Source organism: Mauremys mutica, chromosome 4 (genome assembly GCF_020497125.1).
Source record: "Mauremys mutica isolate MM-2020 ecotype Southern chromosome 4, ASM2049712v1, whole genome shotgun sequence".
Classification (NCBI taxonomy): domain Eukaryota; kingdom Metazoa; phylum Chordata; order Testudines; family Geoemydidae; genus Mauremys; species Mauremys mutica.
Window position 1 is genome coordinate 40274076 of NC_059075.1, and position 21439 is coordinate 40295514.

At 46.7% G+C, this 21439-nt stretch overlaps 1 protein-coding gene and 1 long non-coding RNA gene across 47 annotated transcripts in view; one reads left to right on the forward strand and one right to left on the reverse strand.

Moving 5' to 3' along the window:
* The window catches only part of NRXN3 (neurexin 3), a 1517918-nt gene that overhangs the window by 1417173 nt on the left and 79306 nt on the right, over positions 1-21439 (reverse strand). Inside the window, exon 1 of one of the 46 annotated variants that reach the window (XM_045016755.1) lies at positions 8774-9029. The exons of 43 other annotated variants lie outside the window; for them this stretch is intronic. The gene's annotated coding sequence lies outside the window, so the exon portion shown is untranslated. Of the gene's footprint in view, positions 1-3010; positions 3110-5850; positions 5897-8773; positions 9030-21439 lie in introns of those variants that run through there. 2 more of the 46 variants (XM_045016758.1, XM_045016757.1) reach the window with 2 other exon arrangements.
* Positions 9320-20875, forward strand: LOC123370329. Its single transcript, XR_006579377.1, has 3 exons — positions 9320-9443; positions 18257-18336; positions 19376-20875. It is a non-coding gene; the product is annotated as an uncharacterized LOC123370329 (long non-coding RNA).

The following is a 21439-nucleotide window of genomic DNA, read 5'->3' on the forward strand; positions in this document are numbered from 1 at the left end:
TAAAAAGGAATCCAGAGATGAGAAGTGTACAACAAGAGGCCTATGACCTGGATCAATTGTAATCTCTTGTAAAATAAAGACACACTTTTATTCATCGTACCATTAAGCGTTTTGTTATTTCAATGACTCCAATACCCCATTTTGTACTTCCGCCTTGGGCTGTGTGGTTATCAAGATCTGGCCACAATACCAATGCCCCAGAAAAGAAAATTAGCTGCTTCCCCTTTTTAAAGGCTATGTTAGACTGTAATTACTTTTATACTTGCTTGGGAAATCAGACTCAACTCACAGGAGGGTTAAAAAGGGGGGAAAGGAAAGGGAAAAAAAGAGAGAAAAGACAAAGGTAAGTTGGAAGAATCCAATTAAAAGTTTCTAAGCTGCTTTCCCTCAAGTTTCAGCCAAAGCAAGCTTCCTTGGAGCATGGGGTAGGGTGTGTTCTTTAATATTATTTTATCAGTCATCTAGTCAGAAAATTACTGACATTACTCTTAAAGCCGACACAATTATCAATCATTAGACAAAGCTTTTATCTGGAACTGCTGGCAAAAAATAGAAGGCTTTCCAGGACGAGCTTAATGCAGAAGGCTAGTGGTTCAAAGGGGAGGGAGGAGAGGAAGGAGCAGAAGAGAGATAGGGGAAAGGTTAGTTACCATATATTCCACATCACTGACACTTAGATTATTATTTTGGAGTAGGAAACACAAAACAGCAGCAGCCAGAATGGACAGAATAAGAAACAGCACAGGTGTGCATGGAAAGGAATTACATCATCAAAGTCTGGCTCACACTTTATAACCACCCCACTTGGACACTTCATCAAGAAATCTGTTCCTTATACCAAAGCATCCCCACCCACTCACACCCTCAGTCTTTTATTGTAGAGTTGCTCAGAGGTATGCTCTGTACACACTGGTGGTTGTTGGTGGGCCATTCACAGCTGCTAGAGTATGTATGCTGGTTTGTTACTGTAGGGTTGCTGCTAAGCACTGGCCAGCACGTGCCCTCACCCTTTCATCTGTCCATTCCTTCCCCCTGCCCCACATTCCTTCTATCATGACCCCATCTATTCCTCTCCCGTTCCCCCTGCTCTACTCTTTTTTAAAATATTTTTCCAAATTCAAACAAACAAATGCAAGGAAGTAATTAACGTCCTGAAGGAAGCAGACAGTAGAATAGTGTCACTTTGTTATTGCATTAAGACTTAACTTTCTCTCTCCTCAAACTTCCTGCACTTTAATTAAGTGCCGTTACAGGCAAGTTCTATGGGTTCTGGAGTGGGGTTTATCAAATTAGCTTCTAAAAGGCTGATGGTGTGCATCTGCAGGATGGGTTTGCTGTACAGAATGCAGCTGTAGCAGCAGGGCTGTCCAGGAGAAAAAGAGGCCAAGAAACCTACCCAATATATCAAGAAGGCAGGCGAGGGAACAAAGCGGAATCCTACATCTAAGTGATTACCAGTAAGAGATGGCAAGAGCCCACACCCAGATGACCCAGACCCAAGGAAGAGGTAAAGAGAACCTAGGTTCCAGATCAGAGAAATGGGCAATAGGTTATTAATCCCGTTTTACCACATTATCCCCTTCTCTTACATGTAGACATTCATCCCCAATTTGGGCTTAGCCCCATAAGAAGGGCAACAGAAGGGTAATGGAACAATGAGGTGTTGCCCAATTTCTGGGTGTAGCAGGGTGGATCCTGCTCCTGTTGAGAAGGGGTTTAAAAAGTGGCCTGACAGGGCTTGAGAGGGGTGGCTCTCAAGGCTGAGCTGATTAGGGAAGTGGCTGCAGCTGGGGGCCACGCCCCCAAACTGAGGAACAGGGCCTTATAAGAAGGCAGGGAAGCCGGGAGCCAGACAGTCTCTCTCTGGCTATAGAGAGAGATGGGCCTGGCTGCTTAGGAGCTGAGACAAGGTATCTAGGATGAAGCAGGGCTGGGGACAGGCTAAGGAGCTGGGGAGCTCTGGCCTGGAAAGCCCCAGGCTGCGGCCTAGTAGAGGGCTAAGAGGTACTGGGGGTTGCAGGGGGCAACCTAGGGGCAGGCAAGGCAGCAGGTCCAAACCCCCTTTGCCGATGATGAGTACTGGATACTGCAGTCTGCCCCAGCGAACGGGGGCTAGATAGAGACTGGGCAGTAGCCACTACTGAGGCGAAGTGGGGATAGTGGTGTGGGGGTTCCCCAAGGAGGGGAGACCCTAAGAGAAAGGGGTTATTGCTGAGGGCAGCACCCCATGTAAGAGGGCACCGGGCGGTCCAGGGAGGGACTCGGGGCCAATAGTAAACAGGTGGATCACTGGCCTGCAGAGGGTGATCCGGACGCTGGAGAGAGCTAATTCCCCAGAGCAACCAGCAGGAGGTGCCGCAGGGGTGAGTCCGACCCGTTACACTGGGATACTAGAGAGCCTGAATCTCTTGGAGACAGGCAGAGTAAAGTGGGTACAGCTGGGACTGCCAGGTTCCCGAGATCCCAAAAAGGTGACTTATGAAAAACCAAGTCACAGCCAGAAGGAGGGGTTTTTTTCCTGTCCTCAGTGCTTTCTTGGAGTCCCACAAATATCACTTCACTTGCCAACGCCTGAGTTATGTAAGAATCATAGAAGATTAGGGTTGGAAGAGACCTCAGGACATCTAGTCCAACCCCCTGCTCAAAGCAGGACCAACCTCAACTAAATCATCCCAGCCAGGGCTTTGTCAAGCCGGGCCTTAAAAACCTCTAAGGATAGAGATTCCATCATCTCCCTAGGTAACCCATTCCAGCTTCACCACCCTCCTAGTGAAATAGTTTTTCCCAATATCCAACCTAGACCATCCCCACTGCAACTTGAGACCATTGCTCCTTGTTCTGTCATCTGCCACCATTGAGAACAGCCTACTTCTTTGGAACTCCCTTTCAGGTAGTTGAAGGCTGCTATCAAATCCCCTCTCACTCTTCTCTTCTGCAGACTAAACAAGTCCAGTTCCCTCAACCTCTCCTTGTAAGCCATGTGCCCCAGCCCCCTACTCATTTCCATTACCTTCCACTGGACTCTCTAATTTGTCCACATCTTTTCTGTAATGGAGGGCCTCAAGGAGCAGCTGTGTTGGCCAAGGTTCTCTTCTCATTTGGCCTCTACATGTGAAAAACAATCAGATACTGGCAAAAAAAAAAACACATGAACAAGTAGCCAATATACAGTCAAAAGGCACAGTTCCTATTCAACGCCATCTCTCTTTGTCCTGGCAGAAATTCTTAATAACTCCAGATCTCAGAGTTTACATCTGCATTGGATATGCATAAATATCAAGACTAGAAGAGACTATTATGACTTATATGGTCATATCACTCTAGCATCCGATGGCCTCCGCACACTAGTGAATTTATTTTCATCACCTGTTTGAGAAAGTATCATCCCCATTTTACAGATAGAGAATTGAGGCTCAGCGAGATTAAGTGCAAGATCACACAGGGAATCTGTGGCCAAAACCAGCTGTTGAACACATATCTGCTGAGTCTCATCCACAAATACCATCCTTTCTCTAATGTAACTGAGATCAAAACAAGGTGGTGGATGAAAGGCTCTATGCAAAAAGTACACATTGGTTGGTGGGTGGGTGGGGAGGGGCTCAGCTTCTTGTCTCTTGCTATTTCTTTGTTTTCCAGACAAAGTTTCAAAACTTACTCAGGAATCAAAGAATCAAGACCAAGGAAATGGAAAAGTAGCATATGAGATGCTCACAGGGATAAGAAATGCCATTTTAGTATCCTGTATATGTAGGCTTGGAAGGATTAGATTTTTTTACCCATAAACAGCAGTAAATGTCAATTTCACCATACACACAAACCAAAAAAATATTATCGAAATTTGGAGACAGTCAAAGAAAATCACTGTTGGTGAACTTATTAGAGTGTGGTTTAAGGATATTTTGTGTATTTTGACATGCAATGTTGACAATTTGTGTTTTAAAGGTTATAAAGATTTAACTTTTTGAAGCTCAGTGTCTACTTACATTAAATAATTTCTGTCTAATCCCCCTGGTTGTCTCATACCCCCGACAGCTTCCTGCAACTATGAAAATTAAAATTGATAATCTTTTTTTTAAAAGATTAAAACAAACAATACTATCCATCAATATTATTTTAAAATAGAATTTGCCAAGCCTATGTATATGATAAGGATGTCCCCTACAGGCCTCCTCTATTATACATACTACATGCCCAATGGAAGAGCCTGTATTAATACTGAGTATTTAAATGTACAAAAGTCAGGAATTACATACTCTCAGTTCCCTCTGCAACTGTAACTTGGCCCGTGTGCAAAGATGTACGATTTTGTGTTTTGTTGTGGATGCTCTCACAGCTGTGAGTTAATATGTACACCGTATGGAGAAGGGGGGTGAGTTAACAGTGCTGTGGGAACATATTTGAATTTCCTGACTCTGGGGCATTTAAATTCTCAGTCATGTTGTTGCACTAACTTAGTTGTTGGTACTGAATTTCCTTGTTTTTCCCTTCTTGAGAGACTCCAAAGGGGAGACAGATATCAATGCCCATTTCAGCAGAAGAGTCAAATATGATTTTGCATGTCTATGTGTAATCTGACATTAAAAATGCATTATGTCTAATCATTTAAACATAATCTGTGCTTCTAGCTATATGCAGGCTCATACGTAAAGTACTACACTGTGGTATATTCACAGGGCCCATTTTTCATAAAGCCTGGGAGTTCAGGAGTGCATAAGAAGAGTATACCCACATGTGCAATCACTGTGAAATCAAACTCACAACCTCCACTCCTTAAGCACAGGCCTCAACCACTTGAGTTAAAAGAGAATTTGCCTTAGCAGCGATTAAAACAGAAGTACTGTGTCGAAGCTGGATGGGCAGGATTAACATAGAAACTTGTATTCATAATTAGTTGTATGGTAGTGGGTCAAGGATTGTGGGGGCTCTGTACAAACACAGAGGAAGGCACAGTTCAGGCTTGGAGGAACTTACAATCTAAACAGACAAGGCAGACAAAGGAAGGATTCAGAAGTGAGCTAGGGGGTGATGGAGGGAAACAGTCACCATAATAGATTTTCCATATCCCTCCACTTGTAGAGCCAGGTACAGCTATTAAAATGTTTAAAGCCTCTGAAATAGTTTCTTGTAACATTGAAATATGTTCTAGCTCAGTCAGAAGTTCCGCAGGAATTACAGGATGAAATTTTCTGGCCTGTGTTATGCAGGTCAGACTAGATCATAATGGTCCCCCTTCTGGCCTTAAAATCTATTCATTTTATAAATGAGGCCCTACTTAATTCGCGATATTGCAGAAATTGAAGATCCTACAATATTAGGCTTCCACTGCAATTTTGTCAGCCAAGAGGCTGACAGCGGGAGCCCTGCCACGCGTGGGGCCACCAGCCGGCCAGGGCTCCTGCTCTCAGCCCTGGGCGGTTGGTTGCCAAGGCTCCCGCTGCCAGCCCCGTGCACAGTTGGGCTCCTGCTGTCAACCTCGGGCAGCTAGCGGCTGGGGCTCCCATTGTTAGTCCTGGGCATTAATAACTGCAATATAGTTACAGCAAAATGTCTGGTTACCAACAAAATTAGCAGGCATAGGATAGTACTTGAGTGTTTATATTGTTCCAGCAAATTTTTCTTAAACAAATAGGCCTTCTCTGGCTTTTCCAAATTACGGCAATTAATAAAGTCCATTATTACTTTCCTGCAATTTTCCATGTCTTGTCCGCAACTCAGCCGCAATTATTTGCCAATCATCCCCCCAATTCAAGTAGGGCCTTATTTATAAATCAGCTCACTCACAACCACTACAGCGAGATATAAATGCTACATGTATCACTGCAAAGCCTGGAATTTTAGCTCTTCACTGACCCACAGCCGATGCTCACAGCCCTGCCGGTTTGCCAGATGAATCATATCTTGAACATGTTATTGGGGCAGCACTGAATGTAGCCTGTCGTGGGCCTCAGACCAGGGTGATTTGCAGTCCATAATTTCACCTGATCTGCATTTGGAGGAAATGACAAATAACTGTGTAACAGTTGTTTTTCTATTTGCCTTTTTTCAAAATGGTGGGGATATTGGTCATGTTGGATTAGTGATTAGAGGGACACCATTGGAAGTCAGAGGTACAAAACAAATGCAGTTTATCACATGGCTAAGTAAAGAAGAAGTTTATGCTCAGGAAGCATGAATACAGACAGTGCTAGGCTCTGTGTGCTGTTCAAGGTTCAGTCTTTCAGATAACTTCAAACGCCAAGAACATAACCACTTACAATTAAAGAACTTCTAGCACTTTTCACGGCAGTTGGAGAGCTAAACCCTGTGTCCTAGCCAAATTCTGCCTCCGGTAACCACATAGTTTCGTTAAGTCCCCTCTGCAGATTCAGTTGGCATGCACTCTTTCACTTCTTGTCAAACTTATACACTGTGGTGGCAGCCCAGAAGGCAAGTAATGGAGTCCTCAACATACATGACCACATTCATTGTTCAGCTTCCACTTAATAATCCTCCTGGAGTGGGGTGGGTGACTAACGAGGTGGTGCCCCCTTGTGACTGCACCTGGGGATTAGCTCTACACAGTCTGATGCCCCCCTTCTTTCAGCCACTCACACCGCAGCCCCTCTTGCTCTCTAGGAGTCACAGTATTTCCTCTTTGTGCTATGGCCCTCGGGCCTGGACACTAAAGAGTCTTCCCCTTCCGGGGTATAAAAGTCCCAATGGACCAGTTGTCCAGGTGTTAGTTCAGGCAGTCCTCCGAGTAAAGATTGTGCCACTTTTCCAGTGGCAGGAAGGAGAGCCGGGGCCTGCCCACTACTCTGGGTTCCAGCCCAGTGGCAGTACAATCAGCAGCCAAGGCCTATACCATCTCAATTCTTTGCTGCCATTTCCCTGGGCTTCCTTCTACCCCACCCTCTGTAGGCTCTCTCCTCTACCACCCTTCTGGGTAAACCCCTTCCCTCCGGGTGAGGATCCCAGGGCTTTTGCTGCCCTTGCATTTTCTCCTTCTCTCCTAACTAGGCCCTGGACAGTGACTGCAGACCTCCACACTGCAGCCCCTTCATAGCTGGTGTGGGATGAACCCCTCATCACAGAGACACAGTGACTCCACTGCACAAAGTGCTGGGCCAAAGCACCCAGATGATACACCTATTCAGAGCACCTTCACAGCAGCTCCTCTGAGAGCTTCCCGATGAATTTCAGACATTCCCTCCCAAAAGAGGGCAGCAGATGTATTTCTGTTATAGGTGTGCAAATCAGAATGGAAGCAGGTGTGCTAATCAGAATGGAGGCAGAGATCTCAGAAAGGCTTGGGGCACTTTTAGGTGGTATTATTTAAAAGCCATAGTAACTAAATTTATATTCTATAAATAAAACACAAATGCCTCTCTTCCCTACCTTCCATGCAGGAGATGCTCCTGCTACAAAGAGTATTGCAACAAACATGTCAAACATACTGACAAAACAAGTAGAGGTTTGTTTTTCTCCCTGCTCTGTATTGCAAGGCCATGTTCTTTATTCCTGCTGTTCTGATATTTATCTTTGCCTTTCTTCTCTCAATCTTCTCCCTCAAGCCAGAGGCTTGTCTGCTGTCTCTTCATGTTGGATACATGCAAATTTGTTTGGTTTAAAGGTCAGTCATAGCTTGTTTGTACATGGTCTGTCTCTGATGCAGAAGCCATTTACTACAAGATGAGGAAGAATCCTGGATACAGGAATTACAGGCCTCAACTGAGTGAAGGTGGCTGCGATCAGACCCACTTGTGTCCCATGAAATGCCACCAAGTGACTATAGCCTCTTTCATCCAAGGATCTCCAGGTGCTTTATTATGCCATGCATCCAACAAAGTGGGTATTCACCCACGACAACTCATGCTCCAATACGTCTGTTAGTCTATAGGTGCCACAGGACTCTTTGCTGCTTTTACAGATCCAGACTAACACGGCTACCCCTCTGATACTTATTAATTACTGTTGCCTTTTGAAACCACCCACAGCCACAAGATCTGGCACTACCCACACACTGAGGCTACATCTATACAACACACCACTAGCAGCGGTGTATAGCTTACGTGCAGCTACACATCGCAGCAAAAAGCACATTGCGTCCACACTGCAGTGTGTAGCTACACAGTTCAGTGAAAGGCTCTTGCTGGGGAGATGCATTGGGGCAAGACAGCCTTTCTCCGCTGCTTCCCCTCCGCCAGAGCCTTTTCCTGCTACAGGGAAAGGCTCCAGCAATGGGGAACTGGCAGAGTCTTTCCTCACTGCTGGAACCTCTCCCTGTGGCAGGGAAAGGTTCCAGGAGCAGGGCGCCAACAGGGCCTTTCCCCACTGCCAGTCTTTTCCTGTGGCGGGGAAAGGCCCCCCCAGCAAGGATGCAGCAGTACACTGCACTGCTAAAAACAGCAGTGTAGATGGGGAAGCAGAGAACCATGTAGGGTATAGACTCAGGTACATACCCATACACTTCAGGCACATCTTTACTCACTTAAGCTGTGCCTCACAGTCTACACTGCTATTTATACATACCAGCTATGTGTGTACGTACACTACGTACTGCCAAAAGAAGTATGTAGTGTAGACATACCCCATGTCTCTTGACACCCTGAAAGGCAGGATTTCAATATTAGCCCTATTTTATAGAAAGGGAACTGACGCACATAGAGGTTAAGGCACACATTTTCAAAAAGCACCTAAGTGACTTAGGAATTAAAATCCTATTTTCAACAGTGACATAGAAGCCTTAGGTACCCAAGTGCCTAAATCATTTAGAAACCTTGGAAAATGTTACCTTCAGTAACTTGCCCAAGGCAACACAGTGAGTCATTGGTAGAGGCTAGGAACAGAATCCAGGAATCTTGAGTTCCAATTTACCAGTGCCAAACCAGTCAGTTTGACGTAAAGGCCAATGAACATGCTTTTAAAAAAAAAAGAAAGAAATACAAAAACGTTGTTAGGTTACATTACTGACGGCATGCACTATTTATCAGCCTAAAGGTTACAAATACATTTTGTAATAAACTGGCTGGGGTCTATGTCACCACTGCCTTCGTTCCATCAAGTACCGCACTGCTTAACTGTGTACTGTAGGTCCTATACTGCTAGCAGAAAATAGAGATTCTCCTTTAGCTCAAGTGGCAGGAGCCTGCACTTTTAAAACTAGAGAACTGAGTTCCATCCCCACTGACACAGTGAAGTTGCCAGTGGACACATTAGCCACACTGTTCAATTATTAGGAGGCCACCACTCTGTTCACGATTTGACAACTGGTTCCTCCTTCACACATCTGCCAAGACCCCCATTCAGAATTCCGCATTTCCCTGGCAACCGCTGAGGGCATCACTAACAGCCAAGGCAACCTCATGCACACAGCTCCTTGGCCCACGTTAGATGCTATGAGGAAGGATGTCAACTACTGTCATCAGGGGAAGATACCGAGTCCTGGATTTGGATCATGGCAGGTAAAAAGCAAGTAATAAAATAAGAGTAAATGTCTCAGGCCAATCCTTTGTGTACATGCTTCTGTCCCCAACTAGGGTGTGTGCCACAGCATCCATTCTTCTCCTCTCTCCCTTCCCCCATCTCCAATTGCTGGTGTAGCCCATGTTTTTCCACTCCTAAGTCTCTCCCCATTCCTCCGTCCCTACAGGTGGTACATAGTTGCAGCCATCAGACCATGCTCATTCCTGCATTTTTTTAATCCCCATCAATGCAGACTAAAAATAGGTGTTTCACTTAACAGAACATAATCTGGGCCGAGTCTGGGTACATTATTTCCCCTGGTTATTGATGACCTTTCATAACTCACTCAGGGCTCTGCTCCAGTCTGCCATTTGTGAGTTACAAGATCATCAATAACCAGTGGAAATGATATACCTAGAGAGGGGCCTGGTGTAGACTCACGCTCCCTGAATACATACTGCATAATTACCAGTGTAGTCCTGGGCGAAACACAGCAGAGAACAGATTATAAATACCAGCAGAAGTGACACCCACGCAGGAGAAAGACACGTGGTTCTTTTTTTAAGTTAATATTTTCTCTCAAGAACACAATGCTACTTTCTTCCATGTCAAATGTTTAGAAGTGACTCCATGTCCCATATAATTAGACACAGCCTTGGAGCAACCACACAGACATTTCCTTGCAGGGCCCTGCTGCTATTCATTAATAGCTCCTGTGGCTCCCGATGGAACCCCTAGAGAGAGAGACAGACTTTATAGCCTTGCTATCACTCTGGGATCTGTTTGTCAAACACAACAGGCACCCACTACCTATTAACAGATGTCTGAAGACTTGGTTACTGTGATAGATTATCAATAGATTGTAAGTAGCACACCATTAGAGTGACCCTCACTTGACCCAATGCAAAATATAAAAGACAACTGTGTACAATGGCCAGCCACCTTGTACTTAGTCATGGCCAGACTCAAACACACTTCAAAGGCTATTTTCCTGGGACAAGTTGTTGGGGAAATTCTAGATGGTTACATGGCACTTTGGGGCTCATGCTGCCAGGTTCCCAGTTTAGCCACTGAAACGTGAGTTGGCAAGCCAGCCTTAAGTTTAACAGCTTATATTTTGTCAGCAACCAGAAGTTTTTCCACCAAAGTCTGCAATGATGTTCACAGGCTTTGCTGTAGTGAATGGTGGAGTTTCCCTGAACGATCCTCCTCCTCCAAAGACATATCGGGTTCTCACGTGGAGGATTTACTGCCTTGGCTAGAGGACAAGATAGGTAAAAGATGACCAAAGAATCATGAAAAAGAGGCAAAGTCCTGGCTCCAGTGAAGACAATGGGAGTTTTCAACTTCAATGGAGCCAAGATTTTACCTTAGATTTTTATTAGGTGCCCTGAAGCAGAAGGTACTTTACAATCAAGATCACTATTGTACCCTAAAGGCAGGATTTTACACAGCTCTTGTTCTGCTGGCAAATTAGCATTTCTCAAAGATGTTCTAACGCCCTCACTAATCCTGCAGAGATTTTGCTCAAATGGATAGAGCACCTGGATTGTCTATGCTATTCTAGAGCAACAGCATAAGAATTACCATACCAGGATAGATTTTCCATCCATCCAGTCCACCTTCCTGCCTCCTGGCTAGGCTAGTGCAGAACAACTGTCCAACTGGAGACGTCCTTCTCAGACAGAGTCTGATGCTGGTTCCTTTAGACAAAGCACAAAGTCCCAGTAATTCTGCTAGCTCTCTGAGGCCTGGTCTACACTAGGACTTTAATTCGAATTTAGCAGCGTTAATTCGAACTAACCGCTCAACCGTCCACACCACGAAGCCATTTAATTCGAACTAGAGGGCTCTTTAGTTCGAATTTGGTACTCCACCCCGACAGGTGGAGTAACGCTAAATTCGACATGGCTAGCTCGAATTAGGCTAGGTGTGGATGCAAATCGAACTTAGTAGCTCCGGGAGCTATCCCACAGTGCACCACTCTGTTGACGCTCTGGACAGCAGTCCGAGCTTGGATTCTCTGACCAGCCACACAGGAAATGACCCGGGAAAATTTGAATTCATTTTCCTGTCTGGGCACTTTGAATCTGACGTCCTGGCTGGACATCGGGGCGAGCTCCGCAGCACCTGCAACGATGCAGAGCTCTCCAGCAGAGGAGTCCGGCCAATCCAAGAATAGAAAGAGGTCCCCAGCATGGACTGACCGGGAAGTCATGGATCTGATCGGTGTGTGGGGCGAGGAGTCTGTGCTGTCGGAGCTGCGCTCCAGCAAGCGGAATGCAAAGACCTTCGAGAAGGTCTCCAAAGCAATGATAGAGAAAGGATACAGCCGGGATGCAATGCAGTGCCGCGTGAAAATCAAGGACCTGAGACAAGGCTACCAAAAAGTCAGAGCGGCAAACGGACGCTCCGGAGCCCTGCCCCAGACATGCCGCTTCTACGAGGCACTGCATGCCATTCTAGGTGGGTCTGCCACCACTGCCCCACCAGTGACCGTGGACTCAGTGGATGGCATAGTGAACCTGGACAGTTCCTCCTCGATGTTCGCCGATGTGGAAGATGAGGAAGGGTCTGTGGAGGATGGCGCAGGCGACAGCCAACACAATACCGCTTTCCCTGACAGCCAGGATCTCTTCATCACCCTCACAGAGATCCCCTACCAACCCTCCCCGGCCGTTAACCCGGACTCTGAATCAAGGGAAGGATCAGGCGGTAAGTGCTATAAACATGTAAACATTTATTTTTTATAAAACAGGTATAAAAAAATAGAAATACTATATATAAAATTTTCAATGAAAAACTATATGAAAAGTAGGTCCACACATATAGGGATTGAACAATAATCCTCCAGGGACAATTCAAGAAAGGTCTCATTTAGGTCCTCGAAAAGCCTCCGCAGGAGGTTCCTGGGGAGAGGTGCCTTGTTGGGTGCTCCGTGGAAGCACACTCTTCCGCGCCAGGACATCCTTATGTAGATGGGAATCATCACCTCCACAAGCATGGCCGCATATGGTCCTGGTCTCTGCAGGGCTTCCCTTAGCATCCGCTCTTTGTGATTCCGAGGGACCCACATCAGGGTGATCTCGTTCATGAAATGCTGCATCTAATTAGGGCAATTAGTGTATTGTTACTGTTGTGAATGGTTGACTTTTACTTTGCATAACAATGACCCTCGCTTAACAGCCACGTGTTGTAGGCCACATAGGAAAAGCATACATTGATCTTTCCCGTGCACTGGCGGGAGTGGCTGGAAAAGGGTCAGAGTATATGATTTCCAGATTGCCTTTAGCGGGAGGGCACAGCTATCCATTAACTGATAAGCAGAATGTACTGTAAGGCTTACCAGGACTGTCTGCTAGACGGATTCAGCTGTCTCTCCCCACTTGTCCGCTCTCCTGTGCAATGCCGCAGCCAATGAGAGCGTATTCCGAAATCTCGAACTTGTCCTGAGATCTCGTGAGACTTGTTGCCCTGTATGGTCTTGTTCAGAGAAACTGACTAGACTGTGTTCACTGTTCGCAAACATGTATCTGTTCAAGGAAATCAGTTACTTTTCCCATCACACAGCTTCGGCTCTTTCCCGGACTGCCCCGGCATCCCCCTCGCAGAGGCTGGCGCAGATTAGGCGGCGAAAGAAAAAGACTAGGGACGAGATGTTCGCGGAACTGATGGCTTGCTCCAGAGCCGAGGCGGCAGAGCGGAGACAGTGGAGGGAGACCCTATGTCAACAGCATCGCACACACATCGAACGGGAGGACAGGTGGCGGCAGGAAGACCAGCAGGCGACTCAAACGCTGCTTGGGCTAATGAGGGAGCAAACGGACACGCTCCGGCGCCTTGTTGATGTTATGCAGGACTGCAGGCAGGCAGGACAGAGCCCCCCTGCAGTGTATCTGCAACCGCCCTCCCCCGCCAAGAAGTCCTGCCCCCCCCTCACCCAAAAGTACAAGACGGCGGGGCAGTAGGGGCCGTGAGAACTGTCACTGCACCACTGCATAGCGCTAATGTACCACACACTTCTCACGCTATAAATTTGTAGAAGTGCTTCCCTTATAGGCTCACCCAGTCCCAAATCCAAGTTTCATCCCCCCAGTGTGTATTAGATTATTAAAAGCTGTTTGCTGTTATTCACTGTTTCGGTCACGTCTTTCGTGTCAGAGGATTTTTTTGTGTATGGGGGGGAGGGGATTTATAATTGCACGGTATAGCCTACATTACCAGGGTACAGATTTGGGGCCATGATCAACTGCAGGGCACACACACACTGCAGTCAGTAGGCACCAGGGTCACTCTGTGTGGTGTATGCTGCCCCGGGTCATTCTGTGATGTGTATGCTTGTCCAGGGTCCTAGCGCCTGCCACCCCCTTAATGTTAAGGCACGCTGCCCTTACCATGCACTTCCACCGTAGCAACTTCCACCGCTGCCCTGAGCCCCAACAAGAGCCCTCATCCACGGACAGATACTCACCCTTCCCCCACACCCCTCACCCCTTCCTACGCCCAAACCCGCAGCCCACTGCCGTCATCCAAACCCCTATCCAAAGAAGGCACCACTCGCCCCTTCCTGCAAACCCACCCCTTCCTGCAAACCCTCCCCTTCATGCACAACCACTTGCAACCGTCCCCCACCCCAGAGACCTATGTAGGAGCAGGAGGATGTCATTCCTCTATGGAACAAGCGGTCTGTACATCAGTGCACACCGTGCCCAGCACAGTATGCGTCCATGTTTCAACACCTGAACAGAAATGCAAAGTAAAACAAAGATTTATTAATAATGAGTGTTACAATTAATTTGCTTTAAAACGTGCTTTGGAAGTGGGGGAAACTTGGAGAACGGGGTATGTAACCGCAGATCAAAATCGACACATACAGACACAGGCCCAGGGTCAGTTTCTCTTGAAAGCAAGTGGAGAGTCATAGGTTACCCTGCTCTCCGAGGAAACTAGCTTTCAAAGCCTCCCGGATACACAGCGCTTCCCGCTGGGATATTCTCTCGGCATGGGTGTCTGGCTGAGCGTAAACTGCAGCCAGGCGATTTGCCTCAACCTCCCATCCGGACAAAAAGGTCTTGCCCTTGCTCTCACAGAGATTGTGTAGCACACAGCAAGCAGCAATAACTACGGGGATATTCTTTTCGCTGATGTCCGAGCGAGTCAGTAAGCTCCGCCATCTCCCCTTGAGACGTCCGAAAGCACACTCCACCACCATTCTGCACTTGCTCAGCCGGTAGTTGAAGAGTTCCTTCTCTCTGTCCAAGGCGCCTGTATAGGGCTTCATGAGCCAGGGCATTAGCGGGTAGGCTGGGTCCCCGAGGATCACTGTAGGCATCTGCACATCCCCAACCGTTATTTTGTGGTCCGGGAAGAAAATACCTGCCTGGAGGCGTTTAAACAGACCAGAGTTCTTGAACACATGCGCGTCATGAACCTTGCCCGCCCACCCAACGAAGATGTTGGTAAAACGTCCCCTATGGTCTACCAGTGCTTGCAGCACCATTGAAAAGTAGCCCTTTCGGTTAATGTACTCGCTGGCCTGGTGGGCTGGTGCCAGGATAGGGATGTGAGTCCCATCTATAGCCCCACCGCAGTTTGGGAATCCCATCGCGGCGAAGCCATCTATGATGTCCTGGACGTTTCCGAGAGTCACTACCTTTGAGAGAAGTTGCTCAACGATTGCGTGGGCTACTTCAATCACAGCAACCCCCACGGTAGATTTGCCCACGCCAAAGTGGTTCGCTACTGACCGGTAGCTGTCTGGCGTTGCAAGTTTCCAGAGGGCTATGGCCACTCGCTTCTGCACACTCAGGGCTGCTCGCATCCGGGTGTCCTGGCGCTTCAGGGCAGGGGACAGCAAGTCACAGAGTTCAAGGAAAGTGCCCTTACGCATCCTGAAGTTTCGCAGCCACTGTGATTCATCCCAGACCTGCAGCACTATGCGGTCCCACCAGTCCGTGCTGGTTTCCCGGGCCCAGAATCGCCGTTCCACACCATGAACTTGACCCATTGCCACCATGATCTCCACTGCGCGGCGTACCCTGCTTTGTGAGAGGTCTGCGCCACTCTGTGAATTCCTGTCCTCACCGTGCTGCCGGAGCCTCCTCGCACGATTTCTCAGCAGCTGACTGTGGAAGAGGTGGACGATAAGGTGCGAGGAGTTGACAACGGCCATAAGTGCAGCGATGATCGCAGCGGGCTCCATGCTCGCAGTGCTGTGGCATCCGCGCTGTAACCGACCAGAGAAGGGCGCGAACAGATTTCCCGCCGGAGCTTTCAGGGAGGGAGGGCGTGATTGACGGTTCAATGACAACAGTTACCCAAAAGCACCCTCGACACATTTTTCCCCCAGGAGGCATTGGGAGCTCTACCCAGCATTCCAATGGGCAGCAGGGACTGCGGGAACTGTGGGATAGCTTCCCACAGTGCACCGCTTCCAAAGTTGACGCCAGCCCCGTTACTGTGGACTCAGAAATTCGAATTAGTGTATTTACTGTGGATACACAAATTCGACTTCATAAGGTCGAATCCACAAATTCGACTTAAGTAGATTAGAAATAGTCTTGTAGTGTAGACAAGGCCTGATACTATTCTGTGCAGGGGAATTTCATCTCAGTTCTGGCTGCTGTCAATTTGTGCCCAGTCCCCTATGGTTTTTGTGCCTCTTGCACCCTCCATCCATTCTATCTGGGATCAATGCTAGCACCATACTACAGGTTACCTCCTTTTCAGAGCCATCCAACTTGCCTATGTGCTCCGCCTGTGGGTTATTAGGAGCACTGCATCCAATGGCACCTTCAGCAAAGGATAAATTGAAGTCCTATATGTTTTATGCCACTTTTAATATGGTTATTAAAAGGTGCTGTATAAATATGGGTTGTGTATGTTATCATACTGTATAAAGAAAGGAGATTCCTGAGAGAGGTGGTGCATCCACAACCAGGAATGGTAGACACTGGCATCCTGACACCTGGGGAGGATTTTCAGGGAGAAGGTGGTGCCAAAAATCTCCTGATTGGGCACCATAGCTAGTTGGAGTCATAGACCTCTTGCCATTTCAGAGCATTTTCAACAGGATATTACACTGACAATGCTGGTGGATGGTTAACCCTATGCTGCTGCAATCAGCTGATTATATGCTGAATTTCTGTTTCAATGTATCCATTTTAAGACATGGTGCCTTTACATTGCATTGTTTGGCCCCTCACTCCCATGTTGCAGGACAGGAGAGTAAGAGCAGTGCCTGACAGGCATTCTCTATTGCAGTTAGGGTCTTCTCTCGTATTTTCCCTTACTCTTTCAAACCAAATAGGGCACAAAGAGAAATTAAAGCCTTGCAAGTGCCCTATCTTCTCCATATAATCCTGTCAGCATATCTGACCTCTGCCCTGCAGGGATCTCCTATGCAGGCAAAAAGGAAGTTCTGTCTCCACGACCTATGCAGTTCTTGGGTTCTCAGAGATAACAAACTTGGGGAACAATTAGTGTTAATCGGGGGCACTTTTACAGTAAGGATGTTTCTCAGATCATGAAGAGCTGCTTTTTCCCCAGAGGCATCACAGATACATCCAGAGAAGCATTCCCATGAGAACTTTGCAGGCTTTTCCAACTATATTGCCTATTTTCTCATCTGCAGACTGAAGTCCCCTTGCAGAGATGTTTATCTGAGAATTAACTTATTAATAGCTCCGACAATGGGAGATGGGTCGATACGAGACCTTTGGCAGATGGGAGCCACTGATCAATAATTACTCTTCTATTAAATGGTCCTTCTCTTGTGCTGGCAAAGACCCCTCCCCTCATACACAGCTGCAGCATTAATCTTTACAGCTCAAGGATTAAAGGAGGACACACAACAGAGGTGTTTCAAGGAAGCAGTGAGGAGTAGTATGATGGAGTGCACCCCTATATTCATACCCTACATACCACTGTAATAATCTGTGTACAAAATATGCCTTGTTAAGGTACTATTTGAAAACTAATAAGTCACTGGTCAACAACATCATGATTAGGGCCCTACCAAATTCATGGTCCATTTTGGTCAATTTCATGGTCCCAGCTCTGAAGGCAGCAGTGCAGAAATAAGGGTGGCATGGTATGGTATTGCCACCCTTACTTCTGTGCTGCTGCGGGAGGGGTGCTGCCTTCAGAGCTGGGTGCCTGGCCACTAGATGCTGCTGTCCAGACGTCCAGCTCTGAAGGCAGCCCAGAAGTAAGGATGGCAATACCATGACACCCCCCCCACCAAAATAACCTTGTGACCACCCTGCAACTTCCTTTTGGGTCAGGACTCCCAATTTGAGATACGCTGGTCTCCCCTATGAAATCTGTATAGTATGGGGTAAAAGCACACCGGGGGGGGGCAGATTTCACAGTCTGTGACACGTTTTTCATGGCTGTGAATTTGGTAGGGGCCTAATCATGATGAAACATGTGTAGCAACATTATACATAAAGTTATGAATTACCCTGAATGATGTTGGTGGCACATGTTCAAATCCACATAGCCCCGATTAGGCAGACCTAGTCAAGCAGGTCTTAAAGGAATATTTGTTTACTTCAATTTACATACAGGTAGTAAACAAGGTCCTTGAAACAGCAAGAGTGAGACAAGGCAAATCTGCATTTTAGCAAACAACCGCATGAAGCCTCTTTCACAACTAGACCCCTTGTCTCCATCCTCACAGCTGGAAGGAACTTTATCTAAGGGGTGACCCTCAGGAAAATGCATTTCAAAGGGTAACTGAAATATAAAAGTGAGGGGCAAAAACACCCCAAGGGTCTCTCCCCATCCATCTCTCTCTTTTTCACCTAAGATGACAAAAGAAAAAGCCAATGGACTCTGGGAGCAGATCCTGACTTGAAATTTGATCAACCCTGTTGCTGCGAGCATGTGGTAAGAATTTCACCATGAACCAAGTTTAGTTTGTTAAGTTTAGGAAGCATTTTACCTTTATTTCTCTTGTAACCATTTCTGACTTCAGTGCCTTATACTTGTACTCAATTAAAATCTCTCTCTTTGTAGATAAATCAACTTGTTTTATTATTTAATTAAAACTAATCTAGTGTTGTGAATTGTTTGGGTAACCTCATTTAAAAGTTGTATATTGATCCCCTGGTGGAGCAAATGACCTAGTATGCCTGGACTGCCCAGGAGAGGCTGGTCAATGAAGAACACCCATGTGGGGAGGGGAAATCCGGGACTGGGAGTGTGTTGGGGTCACCCTGCAAGTAGTAACCAAGGCTGGTGGAAGCCAGAGGGTGTCTGGTGCTTGCTGACAGGATGCTGGGGTCAGAATTGCTGGACCAGGGCTGTGTGGCTACACACAGACACTCAAGGTGGGACCTGCATGCTGTCTGTGAGGAGCCCAGTTTGGGAGGTGCCCCAGGTTGCTGGGCAAGTGGTGACACAGCCCCTCACTTGTCTGGATTGCACCCCAGAATGTCATAACTGGGAAGGAGGGAGAAGAGAGAAAAGAGGTTCCTCTCCTCCCCTCCTCCTTTTGAAAGTTAGGGTGTACTGCCCTACATCTATTAACTTTTTAATCTATAGATACTGATGTGGTAGGTCAGTCTGAGGGAGGAGAGTGTCTTCCAGGAGATGAAAGGCTCTGGGAATCTAGGGAAACCCACCAAAAGCAGATGGGGCAAGAGGAGAAAGATGTTAGCAGCGATGGGGTCTTAACCAGTATACCCCTGGCTAGGACTGTGTGAGCAAAACAGCAGCAGAGCCATGCAAAGGTCAAGTTCTCTGGTCCAAAATAAGACATGTTGGCTTGTTTGTGTTGATTGGAGACTCTACGTACCTGGCTATGTGATGCACCCCAAACCTCATCTGCAGCCCCCATCCCCTGGTTCTATTCCATTGTAGGGCTCCCCACCCAATTCCACCAAAGCACCTCAGTCCTGACCCACAACATTCCTTTCTATTCCAGTCCATTCACCTCTCCTGAGCAGAGACCACCAGTCAAACTAAACGGTGAGATGCCTTGTGATGGTGGGGGGAAGCCAACAAGGGCCTAGCTTAAGATCAGAAAGCTTATTCTGCTTGGGACTGTGGCTCAACTTTAACCCAAGTCTTCAGAGGGGACAAGATGTGCACAAATCAAATGAGTCCTTTAGAGCTTTAACCAAATGACAAAGATCAGCAGAAGGAAATTGGCTTTAGCTGCTGGAACAGATCAAGCACTGCAAACACCACTCAGGAGAAGGAGAAGCCCCAGCATTTGGAGGGTTTCCTGTGTCCTTTTTTGGACCAGTATTCCCTAGCTGCTGGGAATCTGGTGTAGTGATGCCTGGGACCATTCTGCTGGCTTCTCCCCTTGACTCTCCATATGCTGCATCTCCAGGAACTGCAAGCACAATCATAGGTTGTCCTCCCAGGCAGCCTGATCTCTCTACTCCCATCAAGTGTCAATTGGCTGAGCCCTGGGAAGAGAGCACCTCAATGGAGCAGAGGGTCCTTCTGGCCTTTGCTTTATGCCTAGAGAGCGGGGTGTCAGGGGTTCCCAGGAGAGAAGAAGACAGTGCTACAAGCACCTCCATATAGAATCCATTTAGCTTAAGGGAGAAACACAGTGACCAAAGAACAACATGACCAAAAGCTCCTAGCTCAGCCTTCCTTTAGACATCTTAACCCACACCATACGCAAGCAGATGTTACAGTGTGGACATCCAGAAGAGTTAAGATAAATCTAGTCTTCCGAAAGCTTCTCAAACAAAAAGAAAAACACTTACCTGCGGCCCAGCTTCAACCTTCACCAGCAATTAGCAAAATGAAAATACCTGATTTGGTGATGGAGATACACTCCTTCTCCCATCTTTTGTCCAATGTTTATTTAAAACAAAAAGCTGCCATCTTGATGCGTCAACTAGAAAAACAGTATGTGAGCTCTTCCTGCTGAGCCACAATGAGCGCTAGAAACCTACACATTCCTGCCACAATCGTGCTGGTTTCTGCTTGGGTAGAAATACAAGAAAGTGGAAGGCAGAGGGGGAAGAGAAGAAGGGGGAAAATCAAACCAAATCGGCTAAATAAGAGAATCAAAAAAATCAGTGGAGAAGGTGATAATCGTCATTTCCATTCTCCATGGATCTAGATTGTCAAAGGTGCCCTGGGTAGCCCCACTTACTACTCTACACCCATGATCACACCAGCAAGACTTAGCCAACAAAACCACCATGAATGACCGAGACCTCTTGGAATTGGAGCAACTGGAAATGGCATCCATCCTCCCAGCCTCAGCATCTAAAGTGAGGCATTACACAGGTGAACATTGCTCATAAACAGCAGCAACTGCAACACCCCTGTCTGACAAGGAGGCTGGAGCAGTGCTGAGGAGCTGCATTCCTGAAGGGGAGTCTCACCCCATCCTTTGTAGCTGGAAGGAAGGTCACCCCTGGTGGGAGGTGAAGATGAGGATCTCCACAGGATATTCCCTGGCCCCAAAATTAAAAAGGAATCTATCAAACTGAAAACTGGAGTTGGCCATACTTTTCCATCCAAATGATTTTTCAATACTTAATTTTCCCCGTGAATTTATCAGTGTTTATTACCACAACAACAAAAACGGGTGAAAATCAGTGCAGAAAACTATTAATAATTTTTCTGGGTCAATATCGGGGTTTATTTTGGTAGACAGAAAGATGGGGGGGAAAGTATTCCGTAGATTAATGCTCTGAATTTCATTCATTAGTGTGGTTTGCTGCAGGACTAAAACAGAACTCAAAACATAAGGCCACCTCTAAGTTTAAGAAAATAATATATCTCTAATCCCCAAATAAAACTTTTCATTTGAATAAACAGTTTACTGTTGTAGACTTAGAACTATTAGCCTATAAATATTTACATTTAATACCACTTCATTTGCAGCACATAAATAGGAGAAAAGGATGAAGTTGAGTGTTTGTTTTTTTTAAACTTTCGAATGCTTCCTTGTGTTCTGAAACATTCTGATACAGATTTTCATTTTCTTCCCATTTTAGTGTGTCAAATCTTT